Here is a 25,713-nt window from a genome sequence, read left to right as displayed (position 1 = left end):
GGCCTCATGCCCCACGCAGGTGGGAAGGGACGAGGTTCTTCCAGGGTTGCTTATGCGAGGGGGGACCAGCCCCTGTGCGGCGTGTCCTCGCCTCCTTAGCCCACACAGGGACTCAAGGCCCAGACACTGGCCAGGGCCTCCTCCCCCTGGGCCTCCACTCCCCACTCAAGTCCTACGCGCTCCACTTGCCCGCCTGCATCCTCACCGCGCTTTCCTCTTGTCTCTCGAGCCCATTTTCTCTGTAGAAATTGCCCTGTGGCTTCACATTTGGAAAGGAAACAGCCGTGGCGTGTGCCGGGCCGGTGCGGGGTGGTCCCCAGACACTCCCACCCCGTCCCTTTCCCCGAAGGTCTGGGAGAGGCTCTGGGCTGGGCGGAGCCCCTAGTTCCCCAGCTGTAGCTGGGTCTGATCCGTGGGCACCGAAGACCCTGGGACAGAGGCAAAGGGTCTGCTCTGTTCTCTCACTGACGGGCCCCACTGTCCAGGTGCCCTGCCCCCCGGAGTGCCTGGTGTGCCTCTGGCCTGTCCTGAGAGCAGGGGGCTGCCCTGCCCAGCTCCAGGGGCCCTGATCAGTGTCGATACTTGAGGGCAGGACATCTGTGCAAGGAGCTGAGGCAACAAAAGCTTCCTGTGTCTGTGGGGAGCTGCCACCTGAACCCTCCGGCCGCTCGTCGGGGCTGGCGTGGGCAGGGGGTGTGGGACCAGCGTAGCATCAACACAGGGGAGCTCTGGGGCCTCGGGTCAGACAGGCTTGTGCGGGCCAAGAGGCTGCCCCCCGGGCCTTGGTTTCCTCACTGGAGGGAGCAGTGCCTTGCCCAGCGGCGTCCAGGGTGGAGACACCAGCAGCGCCCTTGTTGGCGAAGTAGAGGACACGGAAAAGCACAGCCGACCCCAGCGGGCCGGCCCCCATCCTCCTAACTCGGTGCCCGTGTTTGGGGCTCCAGGGCCGGCCTGGGGGGAGCAGAGGTGCTGCAACAGGCCTTCGTGGCCAGAGGCAGGCCCTAAGGGGGCAGTGCTGTGCGCCGTCCAGACCACTGCACTCGGGGCTCCCTCCTGGTGCCGCTGGACGTCCCCTCTCCCAGCCAGGTGGCGTGGGCCTTTCGCCCCTGAGCCGGCTGGGCGCTGTTCCCCGACACGTTTCCAGGGCGGGGCGCCAGCAGGGATGCCCAGCTTCGGACCAGGCAAATGGATCCCTTCGGGGCCTGAAGAAAAGTGGAAAAGCAGGGCCCCTCCTGACCCTTCACCACCCCACAGGCTTCTCAAGGAGGGGTCGGTCTCTGCACCAGGGGACCCCGTTATGGGACCCTGGTTATGGGAGAGGGACTCTGTCCGCTCTGGCCCGGAGACCCCGGTGACCCCAAAAGTGACCACCAAGGAGGAGGGATCCTCTGAAGCACTGACCCCTAGGCTTCCTCATCTCTGCCTGGAAGGAGAGCTCCTAGCGGTCACTTGCCTCTGGCTGTCCCTTCCTGTCCTTCCCACTCTGCAGCCGGACGGATCTTTCTAGAATGCAGGTCTGACTGTGTCCCTCAGGGCCTCCACATCTTCCGCTCGCCCTCTGGAGGATGTGCGGGGGCCCTGGGGACCCCACCTGGGCTGCCTCCCCCTCCCCCCAGGCCTGCCGTCCACACCTCTGCACTCGCTGTAACCCCTGTCAGCAGCATCCCCGCCTTTGTCTGCCCAGCGCACTGTGCATTCCCCTCCACCTCCGCGTCCAGCTCAGCTGTCACCTCCCCGGAGCTCCTGTCCCCGACGGAGGCCCTGCCCCCGTGCCCGCAGCCACTTCTCGCCCTGGAGGGCGCCCGGGCCGCGCTTTCACTCTCCTCTCCCCTTTTACTCCACTTGCTGTGGCTCCCGGGGCCCAGGTGTCCGGGTGCCGGGCCGGCCGTCTGGTGCTTAGGCTTCCCCACTGCAGCCTTGTCCCTGCAGAGGCAGAGGCAGCGGTCAGGGGGCGTCAGGCCCGAGGTCCCGGGGGACTTGGGGCTCAACGCGGCCTGGAGAACCCCTGCGGCGTGGACACGTCCGCCTGCCTGTACCTCTTCGGGCAAAGGCCACCCCGCGCCTCGCCCAGACCTGCCCCAGGCCAGGTGCCCGACTCACCGGGACTGGCGAAGCCCCTTCCACTTTCCACCTGAACACGTTCTGGTTTCTGCTCGTCATGTAACAGAGGTGGCCACCCACTCGCGGGAGGGCTGTGAGCTTTGGGGCCCCGCTTCGGTTTGAATCCCACCTTCCCACTGTGCACGGTGGGACCTGGTACAGGCACCTTCCTGCTCTGAACCTCAGTTTTCCTCTCTGCAGCGTGGGGGCAGTCACTGGGGGAGGGGTGCCACCCCACGGGGCTTGTGCAGGTTGGGCTGTGGCTCACCGCAGGCTCCCATGCTGCTCGTGGCTTTGATGGACCTCTGCTGCAGGCGGAGCAGGGGGGACAGCCACAGTCACGGCCACAGCCCCTCACTTGCTCACGTGCTGTCATGGACCTTTCTGTGCTGGTGAGCTTTTGAAGTCTATGTGGGGTTAAACACAGGGTATTTGTGGGTGAGCTGGATGCCCCTCCAGCTGGGGGTGCACTTCTCCTGGGTGGGCAGAGGCTGGGAGTGGGGGGCCTCGGGAGCTCCCCAGGTCGTGGGTGAGCCGACCCAACGAGCCAGGACCGAGGGAGCAGCTGAGCTTAATTAGACCACAAACGGTGAGGAACTCCAGTCAAGGATCAAGGGAAAACTGCATTCCTAATGAGGCCGACAGCGTGGGTTTGATTTCCCTGCCCCATTCAGTTCAGACACGGTTAACTAGGCACCTACTGTGTGCCAGGCTTGAACGGGCTCTGCATTGCTGAAGCGCACGGTCCCATAGGGACGGCCCCAAGACGGGGGCCCAGGAGGCCAGCGAGTGCAGCAGGAAGGGAAAAGGGACTCTGCAGGGAGGCCACAACCTCCGCCCGGGGACCAAGGTCAGCATCCCCAGTGCCGAGTCCTGGTGTCAGCACGCGCCCCTGGTAGGACGGGGTGAGAAGGGCACCTCACCTCTGGGGTCTTCCTCTCAATCCCGACCCCCACCCCAGTCTCACCATGAGAATCTCATCAGACAAAGCCCAACTAAGGGCCATCCTACAAAACCCTGGCAGGCCCTCCTAAAAACCGCTAAATTCACCAGAAACAAGGAAAGTCTGAGAAGCTGTCCCAGTCCAGAGGAGCCCAAGGGGATGCGATGACTGAGTGCCATGTGGGGTCCTGGATGGGGTCCTGGGACAGAGAAGGACATTAGGGGGAAAACTAAGGAAATCTGAATAAAGAGTATACTTCAGTTATTAACATTGGTTGATTACTTGTAGCCAACGCCCCACACGGATGTAAGACGCTAATAATTAGGAAAACGGGGTAGTGGGGAGATGGGAACTCAGTACAACTGTCTCCATTTTGCTGCAAATCTTAAACTGTTCTAAAAAAAATAAAGTTTACTAACAAAAAGAGGATCCAGAGCCAGGAACACAGAGGAGGGGCACGAGATACTGCAGCCCCATCATAAAACAGCTCGAGGCCCCGAGAGATTCTGCGGTGAAGGTTGAGTTTCACTTCGCCTGACCCATGAATCCCACCCGCGTTTGCCTGTAGAACGCCTTCCGCTTGAGGACCCTCCACCAGCACTCTGACAGCCGGTTCTCTGAGCCGAGTTCCCTGAGGAGCCCCGGACAGGGCACTGGAGCCTCGTGATCAGCGGGCCCCCTCCCCAGTCCCAGCCCTTCCGGGTGGGCAGAAGGATGAGTGGCCGCCGCAGGGGTCAATCCTGCCCTGCCACACCCACTCTTCTGTACTCCTGGGGTCAACAGGGGAGGGCGGGGTCTGGAGGGAGCGGATTGGACTTGAATTGGAGTCTCAGGGGAGACCTTGGCAAGTGCCTGGCTCACTGTTTAGCATTTTACCTGCATTCACACATTGAATTCTCATGCCCTAGCCGGGCCAGTGTGACTGTCCCCACCTTACAGGTATGCAAATGCGCGGCAGTGGTGGCAGGGCTGGGAGTCCCAGCCAGGTCTCTCCAACTCAAAAGCCCAGGCTCTTACCCAGCTCTCCACGCCTCTCTTGGCACGGACGGATGGCTGCAGAAAGAGCATCTTTCCAGGTGCAGTGAAAAACCCGGTGGCCACATGCCCGTGTGTTAACTGGGTCTTCTCCAAATCCTGGGGCTGGTGGAGAAGTGACACTGTGTAATTCACACACCATGACCTGCTCCAACTTATTTATTTATGTTTTTACAGTGAGCATGTATTTCTTTTATCATCAGAAAAAGTAGTTCCACTGGTGGAAGGTTGCTTGAGTCAGCCCAGGGTAGTGGGGAGGGAGAGAGCCCGCTTTCCATCCCCTCCCTGCAAGAGGGCTTCAGAAGTCCGCCCCCTGGAATTTCTGTTTTTTGAAGGAAGATTGAAACCCAACAAGAACAACTTTGTCCCTGCAGGCTGGCTGCCTGAGCAGGCTCTCTGGGGCACAGGGCAGGAGGGGGTGTGATTCCCACACACCCATCCAAGAGGGATAAGGAGGGATAAAGCAACCTTGCCTGAAGGAGTCAGCTCCCCTCCATCTGCACGCTGCTCTTTTTTTTTTTTTTTAAATTTATTTATTTATTGGCTGTCTTGGGTCTTCGTTGCGGTGCGCATGCTTCTCATTGCGGTGGCTTCTCTTGTTGTGAAGCACCGTCTCTAGGCATGTGGGCTCCGTAGTTGTGGCTCGTGGGCTCTAGAGCGCAGGCTCAGTAGTTGTGGCGCACGGGCTTAGTTGCTCCGCAGCATGTGGGATCTTCCCGGACCAGGGCTCGAACCCGTGTCCCCTGCATTGGCAGGCGGATTCTTAACCACTGCGCCACCAAGGAAGCCCTGCACGCTGCTCTTAACTGTCCTGAGTGCTTGCAAATTTCGTGTCTCCAGGCCATTTGATGCCCCAGCGGCCCCTGGAGGTCAGCATTAGTGACCCGCCCCGCCTTAGGGGCTGAGGAAGCCAGGACAAGGCAAGAGAGCACCAAGACTGGGGGGGTGGGTGCGGGGCGGGAAGCCTGGGTTCTAATCTCCGTCCTGCCGTAAACTTGCTGGGTGATGCTGGCTGAGAATATTCAGTGTTGAAGGGAACTTAGCAGTGGACTTGGCAGTGAGTGACCTAGCTATCAGCTGCCAGGGACCAGGCAGGACGCCAGGGCCCATGTCAGGTGGCTCAACAGACAGAGTTTAGTATGGGGAACTAGTCCCAAAGGTGCAGGAAGGGGGGGACCCAGACAGGAGGGAGGGGCAACTCAGAGATTAGCACCCATAGGGACTGAGGGTGTTCCTGGGGTCCCCTATGACCCCCTGTGGATGAAGGGGCCGCCTGGCAGGAGCTGAACCACAGAAGTGGGTGCTGTGACGCACACCCGAATCCCCACGTCAGACAGAGGTACCCGTTGTCCAAGCTGCTGGCCATGTTGCCTGCTCATGTCCTGCAGCTAAGGGCTTCTCCAGAATCGCCTCGCCCAAAGGAGGGCTGCTTCACCCAAGTTTAAGTCTGCATCCGAGCCTGGTGGGCCTGGGAGCTCAAAGTCCCAGCCCCTTGCCTTGACTGGGGAGAATGCTAAAGGGCTATCCCAGCTCCAGAGCTTCCCATGAGGTCAACGGAGGCCTTTGTTGCAGCCTTCCCTCTGCCCAGTCCCATATCCCTCACTCTCTCACAGGTTCTCTCCCCAGGAAGCCACCTGCCTGCAAATTTCCACCTTGGAGTCAGTTTCCTGGAGAAACTGACTGAGGGCCATTGGTACAGGGAGTGGCACTAGGGAGAACATTTCAGAATGGGATTTTGGAGCTGGGCAGTGGGTGATGGGTGAAGTAGGGACAGACCCTGGTGTGTGATGGTGGTGCGACCATTAAAACTTCATCCAGTGGGGAACTGGGTTGGGACACTGCACTGGTGGGTGGAATATCTCAAGTGTTTGAGATCTGGGGGAGAAGTAGTAATTATAAGGACTATGGAATTGGGTGGTGTTACTGGCTGTTGTCAGTGGATGGGAGAGACACTGAGAGCCTGAGGGTGATTATTCATCGATTTAAGATTAAGTGTGGGGTGATGTCAGCAAAAGCTGTGGAGTAAGGAACTCTAAATTCTGCCCCTCTATAAAACAATTAAAAAATGGGCAAAGACTACTAGCACCTACTGCACCTACCCCACGCCACCCCGAACTCTGGGAATTAACCAAAGGCTTGCAGTAACCCAGGGAAGATTTACTTAAGAGAAATGGCTGATTCTCAGTAAGATCCGTTAATTCGATAGTCCCCCTCTCCCTGCTCTTTAGCTCAGCAGTAGCTGTGAACATATCAGCCCATGTTCCCAATACTGGTAAATGCAGAACAGACCTCATTCACAAAGAATCGTGATTAAATATTTGTTCTGATTTGTCTTGTGTTCTCTGGAAGACCAGCTCAAAGGTTTGTTTGTATTTCACCTAACTCAGAATTGGCCTAGAGCTCAAGATGTATACAGGGGCATTTGTTGAAAACATGAACTGACTGCTGCTGGAGGTGATAGAGAACAGTTGGGGGAAACAACAGACGAATCACAAAGTTTGGGAGGAAAGGCTGGGAATGAGATGTCAGGGCTTTGGAAAGCTTGGACATATTCCTAGGAGTCTAAAGGGCTAAGTGCATATCCTCCGAAAAGGCTCAGAAGGTCCCTGGCTCTCACCTCCTGCTGACACTGCCTGTGCAGAGGCAGGAAGCGAAGGCTAAGGCAGAGTTAGAAACTGCCTAGCTTGGCATTGAAGGCTTGGGTCCAAACACACACAGAGCCCCTTGGCAAAGACTGGAGGAGTTTTCTGTTGTTCCAGGCCTTTAAGGAAATCTCTGTCCAATCAGCACCTGACCATAAGCTCACAAAACAGAGATTTTAGGGTCCACACATGACAAATAATACAGACTTTACAGAATTAGTTCGGAAAAGTTACTTAAAAAAAATCCCAACAGCTACAATAAATAACAGCAACAACAGATCTTGGGAAGGGGAGAGAATCTGGTCTCGAGTTGCCACATTATAATATTCAAAATGTCCAGTTTTCAACAAAAAATTACAGGGCATGCAAAGAAACCAGAAAGTGTGGCTCATACACAGGAAAAGAAGGAAATCAGTGTAATCTGTCCCTGAGGAAGTCCAGACATTGGACTTTTTAGACAAAGACTCTATATCGGCAACTTAAATACATTTGATGAGGTAAAGGAAGCTGTGTCTAAAGAACTAAAGGACAATGTCTCATCAAACTGAGAATATCAATAAAGAGATAGAAAATACAACAAAGAAACAAACAGAAAATTTGGAATTGAAAAGTGCAATAACTGAAATGAAAAAATCACTAGAGTAGATTTAGGGAAGCAGAAAGAATCAGCACACTTGAAGATAGGTCAACTGAGATTTTCCAGTCTGAGAAATAGAAAGAAAAAGGAATGAAGACAAATGAACAGAACCTCAGATACCTGTGCGACACCATCAAGCATACCAAAATATGCATAATGGGAGGTCCAGAAGGAGAGAAGAGAAAGAAAGAGGAAAGTGTCCTAAATTTGATAAGAAACATTATGTTTTTCACATCCAAGAAGCTCAAAGAACTCAAAGAGTTTCACACCCGGATACATCATATTCCAACTGTCAAGCGCTAAAGACAAAGAGAGAATCTTGAAAGCAGCAAGAGGGAAGTGACACATCATGTACAAGCAATCCTCAATAAGATTTACAGATGATATATTTTTAGTTTGTAACTCCTTTTTAAAATATCTGACTTAAAAGATAACTGCATGAAGTAATAATTATAAATCTAGGCTTATGGGCACACAATGTATAAAGATGTAGTTTGGATGACAATAATAGCATAAGGGTAGGGGATGGAGTTAAGAAGAGCAAAGTTTTTGCATATTATTGAAAATAAATTGTTATTCATCTGAACTAGCTTGTTATAAATTAAGATGTTAATTGCAATCCCTAGGGCAATGCCAAGAAAATAACTCAAAAAATATAGTGAAAGAAATTACAGTGGAATTAAAATAGTACACTAGAAAATATCTATTTAACACAAAAGTAGGCAGGGATGGAGGAACTGAGGAACAGAAAAGAGGTATAGGAAACAAATCACAAAATGACAGAAGTAATTCCTTTCTTATAAGTTATTATATTAAATGTAAATAGATTTAAACTCTTCAATTAAAAGGCAGAGATTAGCAAGCCAGATAAAATGACATGACCAAATGATGTGCTATCTATGACAGACTCACTTTAGAACCAGACACGAATAGGTTGAAAGCAAAAGGATGGAGAAATATATTCCTTGCAAACTGTATTCAAAAGAGAGCTGGAGTGGCTACACTAGTATCAGACAAAAGAGACATTAGTACAAAAACTGCTTTTAGAGACAAAAAAGGAGATAAAATGGTAAAAGGGTCAATCCATGAAGAAGATTTGACAATTGTGGATATATATGCACCTGACAACAGAGCCCCAGATACATGAAGCAAAAAAAAAAAAAAAAAAAATGACAGAATTGAGAGAAGTAGAGAATTCAACTATAATAGTTGGAGACGTCAGTACTCCACTTTCAATAATGGATACAACAATTAGAAAATCAGCAAGGAGGGGCTTCCTTGGTGGCGCAGTGGTTTAGAATCCGCCTGCCGATGCAGGGGACGAGGGTTCGTGCCCCGGTCGGGAAGATCCCACATGCTGCGGGGCAGCTGGGCCCGTGAGCCATGGCCGCTGAGCCTGCGCGTCCGGAGCCTGTGCTCCGCAACGGGAGAGGCCACAACAGTGAGAGGCCCATGTACCGCAAAAAAAAAAAAAAAAAAAGAAAGAAAATCAGCAAGGAAATTTAAAACCTCAACAAGACTATCTACCAAGGGAGCTTAACAGATATCTATAGAACACTCCATCCCAAAACAGCAAAATATACATTCTTCTCAAGTGCACATGGAACATTCTCCAGGACAGGCCGTAGATTATGGTATAAATAAGTCTCAGTACATTTAAAAAGATTGAAATCCTACAAAATATGTGCTCTGACTACAATGGAATGAAATTAGAAATTAAGAACAGAAGGAAATTTGGAAAGTCAAATATGGGGGCATTAAACAACACATTCTTAAATAACCAGTGGATCAAAGAACAATGAAATTAGAAAATGCCTTGAAGAGAATGAAAACAAAAACACAGCAAAGCCAAACAGTAAGATATATAATTAAAGCAGTGCTCAGAGGGAAGTCTACAGCTGTAAGTGTCTACCTTAAAAAGGATCTCAAATCAATAACCTCACCTTCCACCTGAAGAAACGAGAAAAAGAAGAACGAGCTTTACAACAAAGGTCCGGCAGTGGACGGTCTGGTTGTGGTTGTATCACATATTGTACCCCAGCAGCCGCGGACCGGTAGATGGATGGAGTAGCCTTACGAAGACACAGCTGACTCTGGCTTGGAGATGTTACCTGTGAAGATGAGGTGCATCTTCCAGGATGTACGATGCTGTGCCCCCAGTGGGCAGAGTCCTGGGTCTGGGAGCCAAGGATTTCAGTAGGAGGCGTCCCACACACCATCCCTCCCAGTGACCTACTTGGAAAACTTGTATTCTCCATCCCCACAGTCCCAGGCTCTGTGGTCCACAAGTGCTACCTCCCAGAAGGGAGCACTTCCACCATAAGAATCTCATTAAACATGAGCTCATGCCTGCCACCCTGTCACTTCAGGCTCCTTTTTGCTGAGAGACCATCCTGGCAGGGGTAATTGACCTGCAGCATGAAGAGGCGATGGGGCTGCTTTTATACTCTAGGGCAGGAACGATACATTTAGCACCTGGGTGGTCCACTGGAGGCATCTCTTGGCATTTCTCTGCCGAATTCTGAGAGTAAGTAGATAAACCTGCAGCAACCAGGGCCTCAGGACACTTGGGGATGTTCTGAGGGGCCGGACCAGCAGAGGAGCTAGCCTGGGGTGTAAGAATCTAGAGGATGAAGAGGTGAGCCTCACCATCCAGCCTTGAGACCAGGCTTAAGGACAGGGTCCTAGAGGAAAAAAAAATATAGACTATATTCCTTTAAAAGGAAGCATTCCGTTCATCGAAAGACACAATCGGGAGATGAAACGGCAAAGCCCCAAAGCTGGAGAGTGTGTCTGCCATATATTCATCCAACAGAAGACCCACATCCAGGACCCAGAAAGAACTCCTACAAATCAGTAAGAAAAAGACAATCTGTAGAAAAATCGGCAGAATTCTTAAACAGGCCCTGTTTCAAATAGGATTTCCGAGTAGCCACTAGGCGCGTTGAAAGTTCCCCAGGCTAATGATTCATGCGGGAAATGCACAGAAAACTCAAGTCAGGCACCGCTGCACACCTACCAGAAGGGCTAAAACTCAAGACACTGACGATAGCTCTTGCTGGCGAGGTTGTGGTGTGTGTGGAGAGATTCAACCACCCTGGAAAACCACTCGGTATCATCCACAAGCTGGGTACCCCTGTAGCCTAGACCCCAGCAATGCCCCCGCTGAGTGTGTGAACTGGCCAGAAGAGATGTACCAGAGGAGTCCCGTTTGCTCTGTTTGAACAAGAAGCTGGCAACGCCCGAACGTCCACTGCCAGTAGCATGGATACACTAACCACGTGGGTCCACGCCACACATACAGCCCTGACGTTAACAAAGCACACACTACAAGCCACAACGTGGGTGCCCCCCGGACGGCGTGCTGAGCCCAAGGGCGCAGATGGGAAAGACCACATTCTGTCTGAATCTCCTTATGTGGATTTTTCAAAACAAGCAAACCTAACCTGTGACTTTGGGAGTCAGGACCGTGGTTACCGGGCGTGGGGGCTTGGGGGCTGGTGGTGCCGCGTTGACCACGGAGGTGTGCGCTTTGGGGGTGCACTGCTCTGTGTGGTAAGGGGTGGTCAGGGTTATCCGCTTAGGGATCCGCGCGCTTGTGCGCTCGGACACCCAGCTCTCTCCGGCCCCTGGATTGCCCGCCGGTCTGTAATCAGTCCAAGCGGCCCTGGACCTGGCCGGTCTGGCTGGGCCTAATGCGTGCTTTCTGGCTTCTGGTCGGGGGTTTCCTGGCCTCAGAGTCTCGTGATGAACGACCCTGGTGGTCGCAGCTCCTTACCCCCTGTTCTGGGTAAGAGCATCTTCCCCGCTGTAATGGGCTGAACTGTGTCTCCCTAATTCCACGTGCTGAAGCCTTGAAGAACGCCCTATGTGACTGTATTTGGAGATACAGCCTTTAGGGAGGTAATTAAAGTTAGATGGGTTTGTAAGGGTGAGGTCCTGATATGATGGAACTAGTGTCCCTAAAAGAAGAGGAAGAGACACCCAAGCTCTCTCTCTGTCCCCACAGACAAGCGGCCATGTGAGGAAGTGGACGGAAGGCAGCCACCTGCGAGACAACCAGCGTGCTCTCCCCAGAACCAAGCCCCGACGGACCACAACTTGATCCTGGAGCTCTAGCCTCCCAAACTGAGAAAATATATTTCTGTTGTTTAAGCCGCCCCGTCTGCGGTAGTTTGTTATGGCTGCCCGAGCAGACTAAGACACCACGACTCAGGGGTTTCCCTGCCTGGGAGGGCTGGGTGGACACCCTCTGCTCCCACTTTGGCATGGTGTAAGCACCCCCGCTCCACAAGAGCAGGGGGCAGCGGGTACAAGACTGGCCTCTGAGACCAAAGGTGCTGGATCTGAAGCTCAGCTCCTCCACTTGCTGGCCTCGCTATTCAGCCTCCTGGAGCCTCAGTCTTCCCTGCTGCCAAATGGGTCAACAGCACCCCAGCCACCCGGAGCCTTCCGGGGAGCGCCGAACGCATGGGAAACCCTCAGTAAGGGCAGGAGGCCATCTGCATCCTGTGGATGCAGCAATCCAAGCCCCCCGGAGAGGCCCAGAGGAGGGGCAGGCATTGGTCTGGGAGATCATCCCTCAGCACAAGGTCTAAGCTGCGATCAACTTCTGCTCTGGAATGGGGGGAAGGCAGTCATGAAATTTGCCCGTTTCGGGGGAAAGAGCAAAAACTGTCCCGAGGAGAGCTACCAAGGAGCAGGGCAGACCCTTCCTGTCTCTCCGTGTTTCTGAAAGAGGGCGTTTACGGCATTGTTGCTTTTTTTTTTTTTTTTTTTTTTTTTGCAGTACGCGGGCCTCTCTCACTCTTGTGGCCTCTCCCGTTGCGGAGCACAGGCTCCGGACGCGCAGGCTCAGCGGCCATTGCTCACGGGCCCAGCCGCTCCGCAGCATGTGGGATCTTCCCAGACCGGGGCACGAACCCTCGTCCCCTGCATTGGCAGGCGGACTCTCAACCACTGCGCCACCAGGGAAGCCCCGGCATTGTTGCTTTTTAACTAGGGCGAGCAATTAAAGTGCGATGAAGACGCCATCTCCCTGGACAAGAGCGGGGCTCTCCACCCTGGCAGGACCCCGGGCTCCCAGCTCAGTGGGCACCGTCTGCACCCCTTCCTGATCTGGAGTCCTGCCTGCCCCCGGGACTCCCGTGGGCCCGCCTCACTGGCATCCAGCCCACCGGGGCTTCCTACCTCTCCTGCCTGCAGACCCTCGGGGGGTCTTCACCCCAGAGGGCCTGTGCCCCCATCCTTGCCTCCTGACCCTGGGCCCACGAAAGCTCACCGTGCTTCTCTTCCCTGCAGGTTGCTGGGTAGGTTCTGGAGTTTTAGGTTTAATAACCACAAATCTGGGATTGGTGGAGTTGCTGCAAAGATCGTGTTCTGGAGCTTTTCTGCTTCTGTATTTGAAGCCCAGACCGTGATTGGTTACCGCCTTGGTATCTTCCAACAGCAAATAAATTGATTAGAATCGCACCTCTCAGGGAGGTTGACAGAGATTATATTTGTGCACTGGGTGGAAGAGATTTCTCAAAATTTAATTATAACTTAAGTGTAAAATATGCCTCTTCTGCAGGAGTTTCTTGTCTTGCGCATAATTACTTCACTGCTCTCTCCCAATCGCCCCCTTACGATGCCTCTGTGTGCTGTGAGCAATTAATTTATAGGATGGTAATAGGCTAAAACAGTATTTAAAGTCATTTTGCCCAATGTAGCTTTTAAGGAGGGCTTGAGATAATAATTATTTAAAGACCCATTTTTATCACTTTGGAGTCGTTACCTCATTGTTCCTCCCGGGCCCTGGCAGCCTCGCTCTCCCCGCCCGCTGGACCCGTTTGTCCCTTAGCAGGTGCTCTGGGCCCCTGGCGATGGCCCTCATTTCGCAGCTGTGACAGTAGACAACGTATGGGTCCCGGTCGGGAGTGGGGCGCCCTCGGAAGACGGAAGCCCAGCTCCGCTGGCTCCTCATTAGCTAAGTTGGGGCAGAATTTATCGGCCACTCGGGAGGCAGGGACTCTGCGGCCCCGGTGCAGGAGAAGATGTTTTGCTGCCCGCCCTAAGCCTGGGGAGGGGGCGGCGCGTTAGGCAGGAGGCGGAGGGCTGGGCTTGGGGGTGAGCCCGCTGCTGCGGTGGTTACTCTATTTTTATGGCTCAGCCACGGAGGGAAGAGAACCGTCACCGTCTTCTCAGGAAATCCACGCACGGTTGCAGAAAACCGTTCCACTGCGGGCGGGCTGACACCTGCCACCAGGCCTCTTTGTTCCCTGGAATACGATTCTGAAGCGCAGAGATAGCTCAAGGAAGGGGTTTGGCAACCAGGACGAAGGAGCAGGGCTGGAGGAGGGTGGCTCTGACGGAGGGGGTGCCACGGGGACGTTGCCAGCACGAAGGGGAGCTGCTTTATCCAGAGAACACCTGCACTGCATCCTAGGTAGCCCTTAGACGTCCAGGCTCCCAGCCCGGGGCCGTCTTAGGGTGTCTGGCGAGGGGCATGCGGGCAGCCTCCCAGGGGCAGGACCTGGGCTTTGGGATCAGTTGGAGCTGTGGCTGGATTCCAGCTTTGCCTCTCCCCGGGGTGACCTTGGGAATCTCAGGAGACCCCTGGGCGCTGTACCTGGGTGGTACGAGCTGGGCTCTACCCGCTGCCAGGGAAGCCTGGAGGGTGCTTGGGTGGGCTGCAGGGTGCACTGCCCCTGACACCACCCATGCCGCTGAGGAGAACTCATGGGCTCCACCAGGTTCTCAAAGGCGCCCCCTGCGTCAAAGAAACGAGGGTGCCCCTAGCGCAGAGGGCTGGGTCGGGGTGTACTAGGAGCCCGCAGCCCCCAGGGAGTCAGATGAGGGGCCTCGCCCCCTGGAGGGGTCCCTGGACGTGTGCTCTTCACCGGATTCACCGCTACCTCTGTGGAACGTAAAGGCTCTTGCCTGTTTTGTACACCTTCAGGGTCGTAGTTTTCATGCCTTTGAAGTCATTATAAAATGCCTGGATTTGTCGTGTTTAATGTTCTGGCCCTTGTTTGACATTCCTGGTGCCATGTCTTGGTGAATCCTTCAAAGAGTCAACGAACAGTTAAGGGAAGGAATGAATGAGTCCTGGCATCACGTCGTTGGCAAGAAATTGTCCTTTGGAGACAACCGGAAATCTGATTTCTTGCCTTTTCTGGAATCTGAAGCAGTGGGTGCTGGAGGGGAAGAGAGGGACCCTGCCTCCCTGCACCCCCTACATCCCCATCAGGAAGCCAGCCGGAGGGGAGAGTGGGCTCGTGGGTGGGGGTGGGACAGCACTTTTTCCTGTAGGTGAGAAAATTCCACGGGAACCTGTCCCGGGACTCTGTCCTGCTCCTGCCCTGCCCTGGCAGGACTGTGTGGTCTGCCCAGAGAGCACCAGAGGGGGAACAAGCGACTCTGGGAAAGTCCCTTCCCTTCCCTGGGCCTCAGTTTCCCCATCTGTACAGGGGGTGGATGAGATCGTCTCTGTCTCTAAATTGTCAGATTGTCCTCCAACTCTGACATTCTAGGAGCATATGACTGGGCACATAGTAGGTGCTCAAAAACGCTGTGGTCATTCATTCATTCAACAAACCTGTGTGTGTGCGTGGAAGCCAGGCTTGGAGTACGTCTCTGCAGGTAACTTGGAGTGAGACTCAGGGTTCTGCGCCTGCCCCATCAGTGGGCACACGGCAGGGCTGTGGTGGGTAGGAGCCCAGAGCAGGGTCTCAACCGACCCTGGGTATTCGGAAGAAATGGGGGCTGGGGAGTAGGGGTTCTGGGTGGGCAGGGGAAGGGGCTGGGTTCGGGGAGAACTCAGCAGGAGGCAGGCTCATCGGGCAGGGCCCTGGGGGTCGGGCTGGAGTGGGGAGGTGGGTGAATGTGGGGCACAGAGAAAAAGCAGGCCCATGACGTGGCCTTTTAAGATCTATGCTCCCTGGATGAATGAGGGTCCACCCAGCCCCTGGTGTCGGCTCCTTGTGGAGCACAGAGCGTGGAAGTGTTTCCGCCCCAGGGCCGTCCATCCTCACCCACCTCTCCTCACTTCCTCACTCCCCCTCTTCCCCGCTGTCCCTGTGGTGATTTTTGCAGGCCCGGCCTGGTGAGGGGGCCGGTCCACAAATAGTGGTGGGCCTCATCCATGGGTCTTCTGCAAAGAGCCTCATAAAAGGGGCCCAGACTGGAAATCAATTCTTTCAAGCTGAAATCAATAACAATAACCAATATTAATACTGATTATCCTTCCTTTATTGCACAGTGCAGTTAGGTTGGGGATGAATTGTGTTAGGGACCGGCAGAGGCAGCTCTGCGGTGCGCAGGGGGCAGGGTGTCCTGGGGAACATGTGGCAGCCTCTTGCAGAGCCCGGGGTGGGCGGGGTATGGGTGCCCTGTGCCTTGGACACCTCCAACTCCTGCCTCTTCGGTTGAACTTGTCCCAGACCTGGTTTCTCCATCACGGTCCTCACGTGGCTGGACTTACCAGGTGCACAGGTCTGGGGAGGGCAGCCTGCGGCCTCAGCAACCCCGCACCGGGGTGGGGTGCTGGGAAGAGGAGCGGCTGGGGCATTTCCGTAGGGCTGGGGGGAGGAGGGCTCCTAGTGCTGGGTTCTGCCTGCCTGTGGGGTGAAGGGCAGGCCCCTGCCCTGGGGGAGCCCCGAGTCTGGAGGGGAGAAGGAGAGACAGCATCGCACAGGGAATGGCCAGCGAGGCTCCTGGCAGCTCCCAGAACATGGTGGCGCTGGCTCGGGTTGGCTTTTCATGGGGTTCTCTCTGGGGGTCGGCCCAGGGCTTTGGTCAGAGTCTACAGAGTGGGAGCCCACGATCAGGGAGGGGGTGCCCTCCTGGAAGGGGGTCAGACGTGGCAGTTGGGGCAGTGAATCCTCCCTCCCCTCCAAGAGGAAAAATCACTAACTCCTGTGTTCCAGGTGTATAACTGGAGGCCAGGAGGGGGCCCCCAGGTGTTCACTTGCATGGGGGCAAAGTAGGAGCCAGGCCCAGGGACTCCGCCTGCCAAGCTCCCTCCCCACTCCGTACGCCCCATCAGGGACGAGGTGTGTGCTGAAAGCAGGGTGGTAGCAGGGGGATGAGTATGACACTCATACCTTTAGAGATACAACGCATCTAGGAAAGTGGGCTAAGGGGAGGACTCTGAAGATTGTGTGTATGTGCACGCACGTGTGCGCGCGCCAGTGTTTTGAGGACACAACTGGAAATTATTTATTTTGCAATGTTAAGTGGCTGGGTATATACACAATTAGACGTTTTCTGTGTATTCACTGGGAATCTTCTGCAAAAAAATACATACTGAAACACAGAACTTAATTATGGAAATCGAAGGAAAAGGTCAGGAATGCTGTAGAGGGAAGAGGAAAGAGAAGAGTGTCTCAGGAACCGGAGAGAGGGCCATTGGTCACATGATGTGAGCCTGAGCTTCCTGGCAGCCACAGCAAGGAAAGAAAGAAGATGGGCTTGCTCTTCTGGCGAATGGGAGGAAGCATTCACCTGGAGGACCAGTTTTCCTGGGGCTAGGGTCCAGCACTGATTTATCAGATGTTTCCTTATGAGAGAGGAAAAGGGTGGTCCATGCCTTCAAAAGGCTTTTTTTCTAAGGCCCCTCAACAGAGACCGAGGGATTTCCGTGAGGCATGGAGTCAGCTGAGCAGACACCTTGACTTTCTGGATCTGGAATTCCACGTGGACTTGGACAGAGAGTAGCCCCTGGGACAGGACCCCGCTAACTTGCTTACTAGCTCGGTGACCATGCTCACTGGGTGCCGGGGTAACAATTGTCAGGTGAAGGAATGGGTGTTCTCTTAGTCCTGCAGAGTGAGGTGGGATCCAGGGGGTAAGGGGCTGAGGGTGAGCCTAGAGCTGGGTCTCCAGGCAGGCCTGTAGCTGGCTGGGCTGGGTTTCTGTTGGTCTGCGACCCTGGGAGATGGGACCAGCCCTGGAGATGGGGGTGAGCTCTTTCCTGCAGCTGGCTCTGTTCCCCAGACTCCTTGGCCTGGTCCCTACCCTGTCCCCAGCTTCTCCTGGCCGTCCTCCGCTGCCCCCGTTGCCCCACTGCCTCTCAGCGGGCCAGCCTGCTGGGGCCATGTTTACCCACTGTCCATCAGCTTGACGTGGGCAAACAGGACAGGCGGGAGGGACAGGAGATAAAGTAGAGCCTCTGGACCAAAGGTGATGGCGCCCACCTCACTCAGCCTGTGAGTTTATTTACTGTCCCCGAACTTTCACCTGACCTCCCCACAGGACACAGAGGCCGAACCGTGGGGCGCTCCAGGAGGCTCCGATCTTGGCTCCGGGAATCCTGCAGACTCAACTGGGCAGCTGGAGGGTTACACAGTGAAAACTGTAAAAGTGAAGATGGTACCCAGACTTTGTCGATTTGCCCGCTCACTGTGTGCGTGCCTTCCCTCGGGTGGGTCTCACAGCAAACTGGGATTACTGTCGCCCTCAATTTACAGATGAAAAAACTGAGGCTCAGAGAGGCTAAGCCACCCATCCTGGGGCACCCTCTTAGTCAGGATTGGGGTTTTAATTCACGTTGCTCTGATTCTGTGGGTGAGCACCGTGCTGTCTCTGGGTCTAGAAGGAGTCAAGGGCCGCAGTTGGCCGGCAGGGGTGAGGTGAGGGGAGAGCCCTGGGCCAGACCCACACCCGGCAGGTGCAGGTGAGCAGGCAGGACTCATCCTCGCCCTCGGCAAAGCACCCACTGTGTGCTGGCCTGTCAAGGGCACAGATGCAGGGTGGAAGGAGAAGCCCTGCCCCGTGGACCTCCTTCAAGTATGGGAAGTGAACCTCGGAGACAGAAGGAGCTGAGATACCACTTGCTGGTTGCTTGCTCTGGGCTCTGAGACCTGCCCTTGGTCCGGTTTCTTCCCTGCGCTTCACGTACATTCTGCTTAATCCCACTATCATGGCCCCCACCCACGAGGCAGAAAGTGTGCTAGGCGTGGGGCTCCACTTTGGGGTACCACCTCCCGACCCCGCTTCCTTCCAGGGTTGCAGCAGGGAGGGGGTGGACTCAGGAAACGGGTGTCAGACCCTTCCCTGAGCATCAGCTTCCAGGAGACCGACACCTGGAAGAAGATTCCGGAAGGCTGACAGGGCCAGGAGGGAGGGTCTACCCTGTGCAGTTCCTGACTGCCCGGAGGATAAGAAAACCCCAAACTGCCTTCTGTGCTGCAGAGGATTTGGGACCGACTTCATCACCAGCTCTGCGTGAAACCCTCCTATCCCGGGAGCAAGGATGGAGCTTGGCCCTGGACCACGCTCCAGCTTCTCGTCACACCCCGGCCGTAAAGGGTCTGCCATCAGTGGCCTAAGAGGCCCTCACGTGGCCCTGCCCAGGCTGACCCAGACCACTCCTGAATCACCTCTGCAGCTGACCCTGCTGGAAGGCCTCTCCTGAATCGCTTCTCTCCAGCTAAATTCGGTCTTGGTTTAGGCACTGCCTCCTCCAGGCAGTCTTCCCTGATTTCCCAGGTCATTTAGATGTCCTTTCTGCATATGCCAGCAACATCTGGATTGTCTACTCTTTTGATACCCCCCCCAACACACACATATTTTGTGTCTTCCCCATTGTGGTCCCTGGGTGCTCAAGGCTTCCTGCAGGAGGTTGGGGGTTAATCTGGGAGAGTCCTGTTGGAATCAGGGTGGGGTCTGTGCCTGAGCTGTCCCCTCCCGGACCACGAGCGCTTGGTGTCTTCCACTCTGCGGGCATCCTCTGGTCTGGTTGACGCTGTAGGTGCTCAGTGAAGCTTGGTGAGCTGATGTCAAGATTCCTGTGTGAAATTCACCCGCCCCCAGCAGCCCAGTGGATCACGACTCTGAATTTAAGGGCCAGGGTCTACACACCCACGCTTCCCTCAGCTGCTGGCGACCTATTCCTGGGGACTTTTAGAAGTGCAGGGCCAGGCGACATGGGGGGTTTTGGAGACGGGGAGGTGGGCGTCACTCTAGAAATGAATCCTAGGGCCGTGGACCAGGCCGGGGCTGGGAGAGGGAGCAAAGGGCTTGTCTTCACCCTTTGCACACTCGGCCCCCAGAGCAGTGCACCAAAGGGGCCAACAACGGGAATGGCTTTTGGGGGCGTTTTCTTTCCAGGGCTCCCTTGGCCAAGCCTGGTGGGAAGGGTTGGGGAGGGAGAGAGAAGGGAGCCTGGGTCTGGGCAGAGTCCTGGGCTGAGGTCCACTGTCAGTCATTTTGAATATCTTCCATTGATCACCAGTGGAGTTTTCCATGAGCAAAGGGACTGAACTTTCTATCTAATTAAGGCTCTCTAGAGAATCTGGTCAGCCTGGCTGGCCTCAGGAATGTTCTCTGAGTTTCCATACGGGTCTGTGATTGCATTTGTCACCCCATGCCCTCTCCCTGCATTTGCGATGGAAAGAGGGAGGGTTTCCACGTTGGCCGAGGGCCCGCCTCAGCAGGAGGCAGAGCCGGCCGTACCAGGTCTCCCGTGACCTCCTTGGACACAGCCGGGGAGAAGGAGTCCTCCTCTGTTGCTGCCCGACTCTGAGCTCCGGGGCCTTCGTGTAGCTGAGCTTGTGTGGCTGGAGATTCAGGAAGTGTGTCTACAAGTTCAGAGCGTATTGAGCGGCCGGTGGTCAGAGCAAATCCAGCTCTGGCACCGACTGGCTGTTCCACTTGGCAAGGCCACGTGCCCAGTCTGGCCTTAGTCTCCTAATCTCTAAAATGGGGACCTTTCCTAGCAGGGCCATCCCATAGTAGCAGGGCTAACCCAGGAGCCGAGGGGAGCGAGAGCCTGCTGACACAGCGCCTGGCCCACGTGGGTCCACCGTGAATGGCGGCGGTTGGGGGCCGTCCCGTGTCCCTGACCGACGTTCTGCACTTCTTTGGCTGCAGGCGAGCCCTGCGGGAGGTGTTGGGGACTTAAGGTCCCACGAATGAGCTTCAAGCAGGATGTTGGTGGGTAGGTGCTCCCCCCTGGAAGGGGACAATTCTGGGGTGTTCTCCATAGCCTCGTAGAGGCTCCCAGGGGACTGAGCCCCCGTTGCCTGCAGCAGAAACCCATTTGAGAAAGCAGCTTTCTTGTTTTCCCATCTTTCCCAGTTTCTCCTCCCTGGTCCCTGCTGTGCTTCCAGGAATCGTTGCCTGAACCTACATCCTTGTCTCCAGTCTGCTTTAAACGGGGACCTGGCTAAGAAAGGGTTGCTAGTTTATCACCCTGACCTGCAGGAGAGTGGAGGAGACCAACTCGGTGAGTGTGATGCTGGTGGGAGCAGCGAGAGTGGCGGGCTTCCTGGCGGGGGGCACCCTTTGAGCAGAATCTAGAAACAGCTGAGATGGGAGAAGTGGGAACAGAGCTCTGTGGTCCTGAGGTCCCTCCATCACACTCCCCACCCCCCAGTGGCCCCTGACCCCCAGCCCCTGGACTGCCAGGCCAAGACCCTCGTGGCCAGAGGGGGCGTGATGGCCTGGCCAACACTCGCTGGGTTCCAGTTCGGCTCCTCTGAACCTTCTTATTTGTGCAAAGTTAATGTCGTGTCATTAGCGGTTGGAAAGCTCGCGGGGTGTTAAACATTAAGTGGTGTGTGTGCTGGGAAACGTGGTCGCTTGCACCCGGGCTGATGTTCAAGGCCATGGCCCTTGGTCTTGGCTTTAGAGTTCTCTGACAGACAGGCTTTCCAAGTGACCATCGTCGAAAGATGCTAACCCAGGAGTCCTATCTCCCAGGGTCTTGATGGGCCCAGAAATGGGCTGGTTCCTCCAAGAAACTCCCAAATGCCCCGGTGGGCTGGGAGCCTCTGGGGAGGGGAGCTGTTTGGGTGGGGTTGGGCCGGGGCTGGGATGGCGAGGGGGCATCTTTCCCAGGGCCTAGGAGAGCAGTCCCCAAGGCAGGTGCCAGGTGCCACGCGAGGGTCCACGGAGGGGTGGGGAGGCAGCCCCCAGGCCCTGGAAGGACAAGCAGCCTGAAGACTCCAGTGGGTGGATCACAGAAGGGGGCTCTGTCCATTCCTCCCTCCTCCGCCCGCCACCTCCATCCCTCCCTCCCTCCCTTCCCTCCTTTCTTCCACAAACTCTTCTCAGAAGCATCAGCTCTTGCATCATCTCTGTGCCGGATGCAGCCTGAACAGAACCAGGTCTCTGCCCATCCAGGGAGCCCCAGGCTTGGTGGGGAGCAGACAAAGCAGGCTGTTTGGACGTGACGTGGTAAGTGCTTGGACAGGAACACACAGGAAGCCATGCCTTTGAGCTGTGCCTTGACCACAGGTGGGATCTGGGTATTCAGACAAAATGGAGGGTGTTACCTCTAGAACATGCAAAAGTCAGGGGGAAGGAAGCACCAGGGTAGGCTGGGAGAGGGCTCAGTAGGAAGCCCCTGGTGAGCTGGCACAGGGACAGTGTGTTGCACATCGGCACACGGGCCTGTGGGTTAAGCTCCATCCTCAGGGAATGCCTGCACCCCTGATGGGCTTTACAAACATCTGTTTTTGTGTCTGCCTCAGGGGCAGGCGCCAGGTCAGTGTATCTGTATCCTCTGGGATGAGTGGACAGTGACACAAGTGGTGGGAGCTGAGTGGATTCCGAATAAGCAAATGGATGGACGGATGAATGGATGGATGGTTGAATGAGTGGGCAGTAGGATGAATGGGTGGATGGGTGGATGGATGAATGGGTGGGTGGCGGATGGGTGGAAGGGCTGATGGACGGGTGAATAGATGAATGAATGGATGGATTGATGGGTGTGTGGGTAGTAGCGTGGGTGGATGGATCCCTCTTGTCCACCATTTCAGTTCAAATCAGAAATTGTGGACTTTCACGGGGAGCCCTAAAAGCCCACCTACTGAGCCACCTCTGCTGGCCTGGTCTGTTAGCAAACTCCCTCTCGCCTTAAATGAAGCTCCGCAGGGGCTGAGTCTCCACCTACTGTTGAGGTGATGTTTGCCAGACCCGGGGTCTTCCTCACTGTGGGATGACGAGCCCTCTCCTTGGGTGTCATTCTTGAGGTGAAGTGAGGAGGGGCTGGGAATTCTCTTTCCTGGGTGGTGTAACGAAGTGGGAACTCGACCCGCACCGCCACCCCCATCCCTCCGGCCCGCAGTCTGACCTGAAGCTCGGAGAAGAGGTTGTAATCCCTCAGGCTTCAGAACCTGGAGGCTGAGGGCTTCCCTGGGGGGTACTTGCCTGTTAGTAATTAGAGAAGCATCCATGCTCTTGTCAGTGGAACCTTCTGGAACGTCAGAAGAGGGGCCGCCTTCAGGAAGTGGAGAGCCCAGCGCTGGGCGCTCAGGGGGAGGAGGGTCCGCAGGTGTAGGATCCAGCCTGGGACTGTGCTTCTAGGCCCGGCAGGGGCAGCTGGGGGCCTCTTTCCAGAAGAAGACCCCCTGCCCCGGGGGGACGTCAGTCCTTCTACCTGGGCTGGCCATCTTTCAGGCTTCTCCCGTCCTGCTTTCTCACACGTGTCAGGGCCAAGGTCAAGCGCGAGCTCAGCTTGGCATCAACAGGTGAGGCGGTGAGGCCTGGGGTCACTGAGAGGACAGCAGAGTACATGGGAAGAGGAAGCTTTGGATTCTGTTGGGAGAACGGGATTGTCTGTGCATTAGCTGGGCCCCCCCCGCTGTCCCGTTACGTGGCGCAGAGGTGACCATGGCCTGAAACGGGTGCAGTCTTTGAAGTAGGCGGGGAGCAGCGAGGGGAGCAAAGGCTTGGGCATCAGATCCGGGTCATGACCGTGAGCTGGTCTGGGGGTCCCAGCTTCCCCACCTGTCTGGTGGAGGAAACCCCTACCTCCCAGGGCGGGGCTCAGGGTGGACAGCGCAGGGCCTGACGCGGAACCGAGGCCGGTGCGGGAGCTGCTATCGTCAGCACTTCACCAGGACTGCTAGCCAAGGGCCAAGAGCAGCCGTGACCCCGGCTACCAGCTCGCCATGCATACCTGAGCAGTGGGATTCATCCTCTCGTAGACGATGTCAGGTCTGGGAGGGCCGAGGATGACGGTGCATGGGGGGTACACGTGAAATGAGAGGGGCCAGAGACATGGCCTCTTAGGACTGTTAATAAACACATGGAAATGCTGTCTTCAAAGCTCACGTTGTGGGACTTCCCTGGTGTGCAGCGGTTGGGAATCCGCCTGCCAATGCAGGGGACATGGGTTTGAGCCCTGGTCCGGGAAGATCCCACATGCCGTGGAGCAACTAAGCCCGTGTGCCACAACTACTGAGCCTGAGAGCCACAACTACTGAAGCCGGCGCACCTAGAGCCCGTGCTCCGCAACAGGAGAAGCCACCGCAATTAGAAGCCTGCTCGCCGCAACTAGAGAAGGCCCGCGCACAGCAACGAAGACCCAACGGAGCCAAAAATAAATAAATTTATTTTTTAGAAAAGAAAAAAGCTCACGTTGCTTCTTGCAAAGTTTAAACATCACAGATTTCAATTCCGTGCCGCTGTCGGTCAGCTCCAGCTTTCCTGGGGTTGCTTGTTATAAGTTAACGGTAGCAGTGCCCCCCAAGAAATCTTGGGGCGTCTTGGCCGTGGGTCCCAACCATGGGAGTGGAAAGAGGCCAGAGGACTCAGTGGGCCTCACCGGGTGGCGCTGGGACGCTAAGGCAGGTGGCCCCGCTGCTTTCTGCTGTCAGAAAACTCAGGTCAGTAGCACACCTGGGCATGGACAGCCCCCTCATGGGCCCCTCAGGCCTGGGGTGTCTCCGCAGCTGTCCACTGCAGCGTTGAGGGCTCAGTGACCCCAAGCGACACGTGGGCCCAGCAGCTCAGCCTTGGCCTGAGGGCTCCACAGGTGACATGGGTAAATCAGCCCGGTTTGTGCTGGTCTGGGACCTGGAGGGGCGGGCAGAGGAGAAAGCCGGCGAGACCCCTCCTCTGTGAACGGAACACATGGCCTGGTAGCTCAGTTCCAAGACAGATTTACAATTCAATTGTGAAATGGGAGAAAATTAGGCATCCCCCTTTGGGCATCTCAGTTTTCTTTTTTAAAGGTTCTGTTCCTCTTAGTAAATTTATTTACTTCTAGATTAACTTTTATGTTGTGTTGACAGACAGGAGGGCAGGGCGGGGGGAGGGCTGAGAAGTGTTTTCCTTCTGGGCTCTGGGAGAAGCTCCAGCAAGGACCCAGTGAGCACAGGAGCCGTGCTGGCTCATGGCGGGGGCTGTGGAGCCCAGGGGTGAGGAAGCGGTACTGGTTGGCCCCCAGCTTCGCCATTGACTAGCTGTGTGGCCCTCGGCGGGTTCTTAACATCTCTGAGCCTGTCCTCTTCCAGTTGAAGTGGGAATCCATAATGCAGGTTGCCAGGTCGGGGAAGGAGAGGTGTCAGAACAGACCGAGACCAGGGTTCAAGGCTGTGTGCGTGCACATGCGCGCAAGCACGTGTGTCCCTGTGTCCCGGTGTGCATGTGTGCGCGTGGGTACACGTGCGTGTGTGTGGGACACACGGGTGGGGAGTGTGGAAGTGTATCCAGGAAGGGAAGGAAGTATATAGAGAGTCATCCGTGCTGTAGGGGAGACAGGAGACAAGCAAGGGGACAAACAGGGATGGGCTAGAGAGCACGGGTGGGGGAGGGAGAGGCCTGGCGGCTGAGTCACAGGCAAGCTTGGCCATGTTGGGGGAGGAGGGGGCAGAGAAACTGCAAAGCCTCCGTGCTTTTGAGGGAAAAAGACGCCGCATGACCCGGAGCAGAGGAGAGGGCATGGGAGATGCAGCCAGGGGCAGGCAGAGCCCAATGTGCTGGGCCCCCCAGATGAGCTCCGGAAGGCTTTCTGGAGGAGGAGGGTGCTTGATGGTTCTGGATGGGTCAGCAGATTATCTCCAAGCACATCACTGCCCGCACCAGATACCACTGGAGAAGGAGGAGGGTGGATGGCCAAGGAAGCCCCTCTGTCCGGGACCACACTCTGGGGCAGGAGGAGAGGGACAGCCACCTGCCCCACGTCCCCTGCCCCTTGGATCTGCCGCGCCTGTTCCTACTTCCAGGCCTCCGGCTGGCTTTGGGCTCCAGGGCAACGCTGCCCTTGCCCGGGGAGGCGGGGGAGGGTGTCCCAGTTTCCTTCTAACACAGTTCCCTCCAGATGGATATTCCATAAGCCCCATCCCACCTCCGTGGGGTCAGGGTGCCTGGTGAAATGCTTTCCACTGGGTTTGGTTTGGGTCCAGTGGAAGGGGAGATGGCGGGCGTGGGGGGCAGGTGAAGACCCCTTGGCACCGGTTCCCCGCCTCGGGCTGCAGGCACCCAAGACATCTCGGCTTTGGTGTGGTCCAGCCTTGTCCCGGGGCAGGAGCATCCTGGCCCTGACTCAGTGAGAGTCAGCACCGCCTGGCTGGCTGGTGGTGCCTGCGGGGCCCGAAAGCCTCAGTGCCCACGGCTGCAGACAGCTCGGCACAGTGTCCAGA

At 55.8% G+C, this 25,713-nt stretch overlaps 1 pseudogene; it reads right to left on the bottom strand.

Moving 5' to 3' along the window:
- Positions 1–13,497: 13,497 nt before the first annotated feature.
- On the bottom strand, positions 13,498–24,527 carry LOC149749068 (uncharacterized; annotated as a pseudogene).
- Between the last annotated feature and the right edge of the window lie 1,186 nt (positions 24,528–25,713).

The sequence above is a fragment of the Delphinapterus leucas genome, chromosome 6 (assembly GCF_059928025.1).
Source record: "Delphinapterus leucas isolate spDelLeu-1000000601 "Yukka" chromosome 6, BTC_Dleu_Yukka2, whole genome shotgun sequence".
Taxonomy (NCBI): domain Eukaryota; kingdom Metazoa; phylum Chordata; class Mammalia; order Artiodactyla; family Monodontidae; genus Delphinapterus; species Delphinapterus leucas.
The sequence above is the reverse complement of the archived record's forward strand: the minus strand, read 5'-3'. Positions and strand labels throughout refer to the sequence as shown.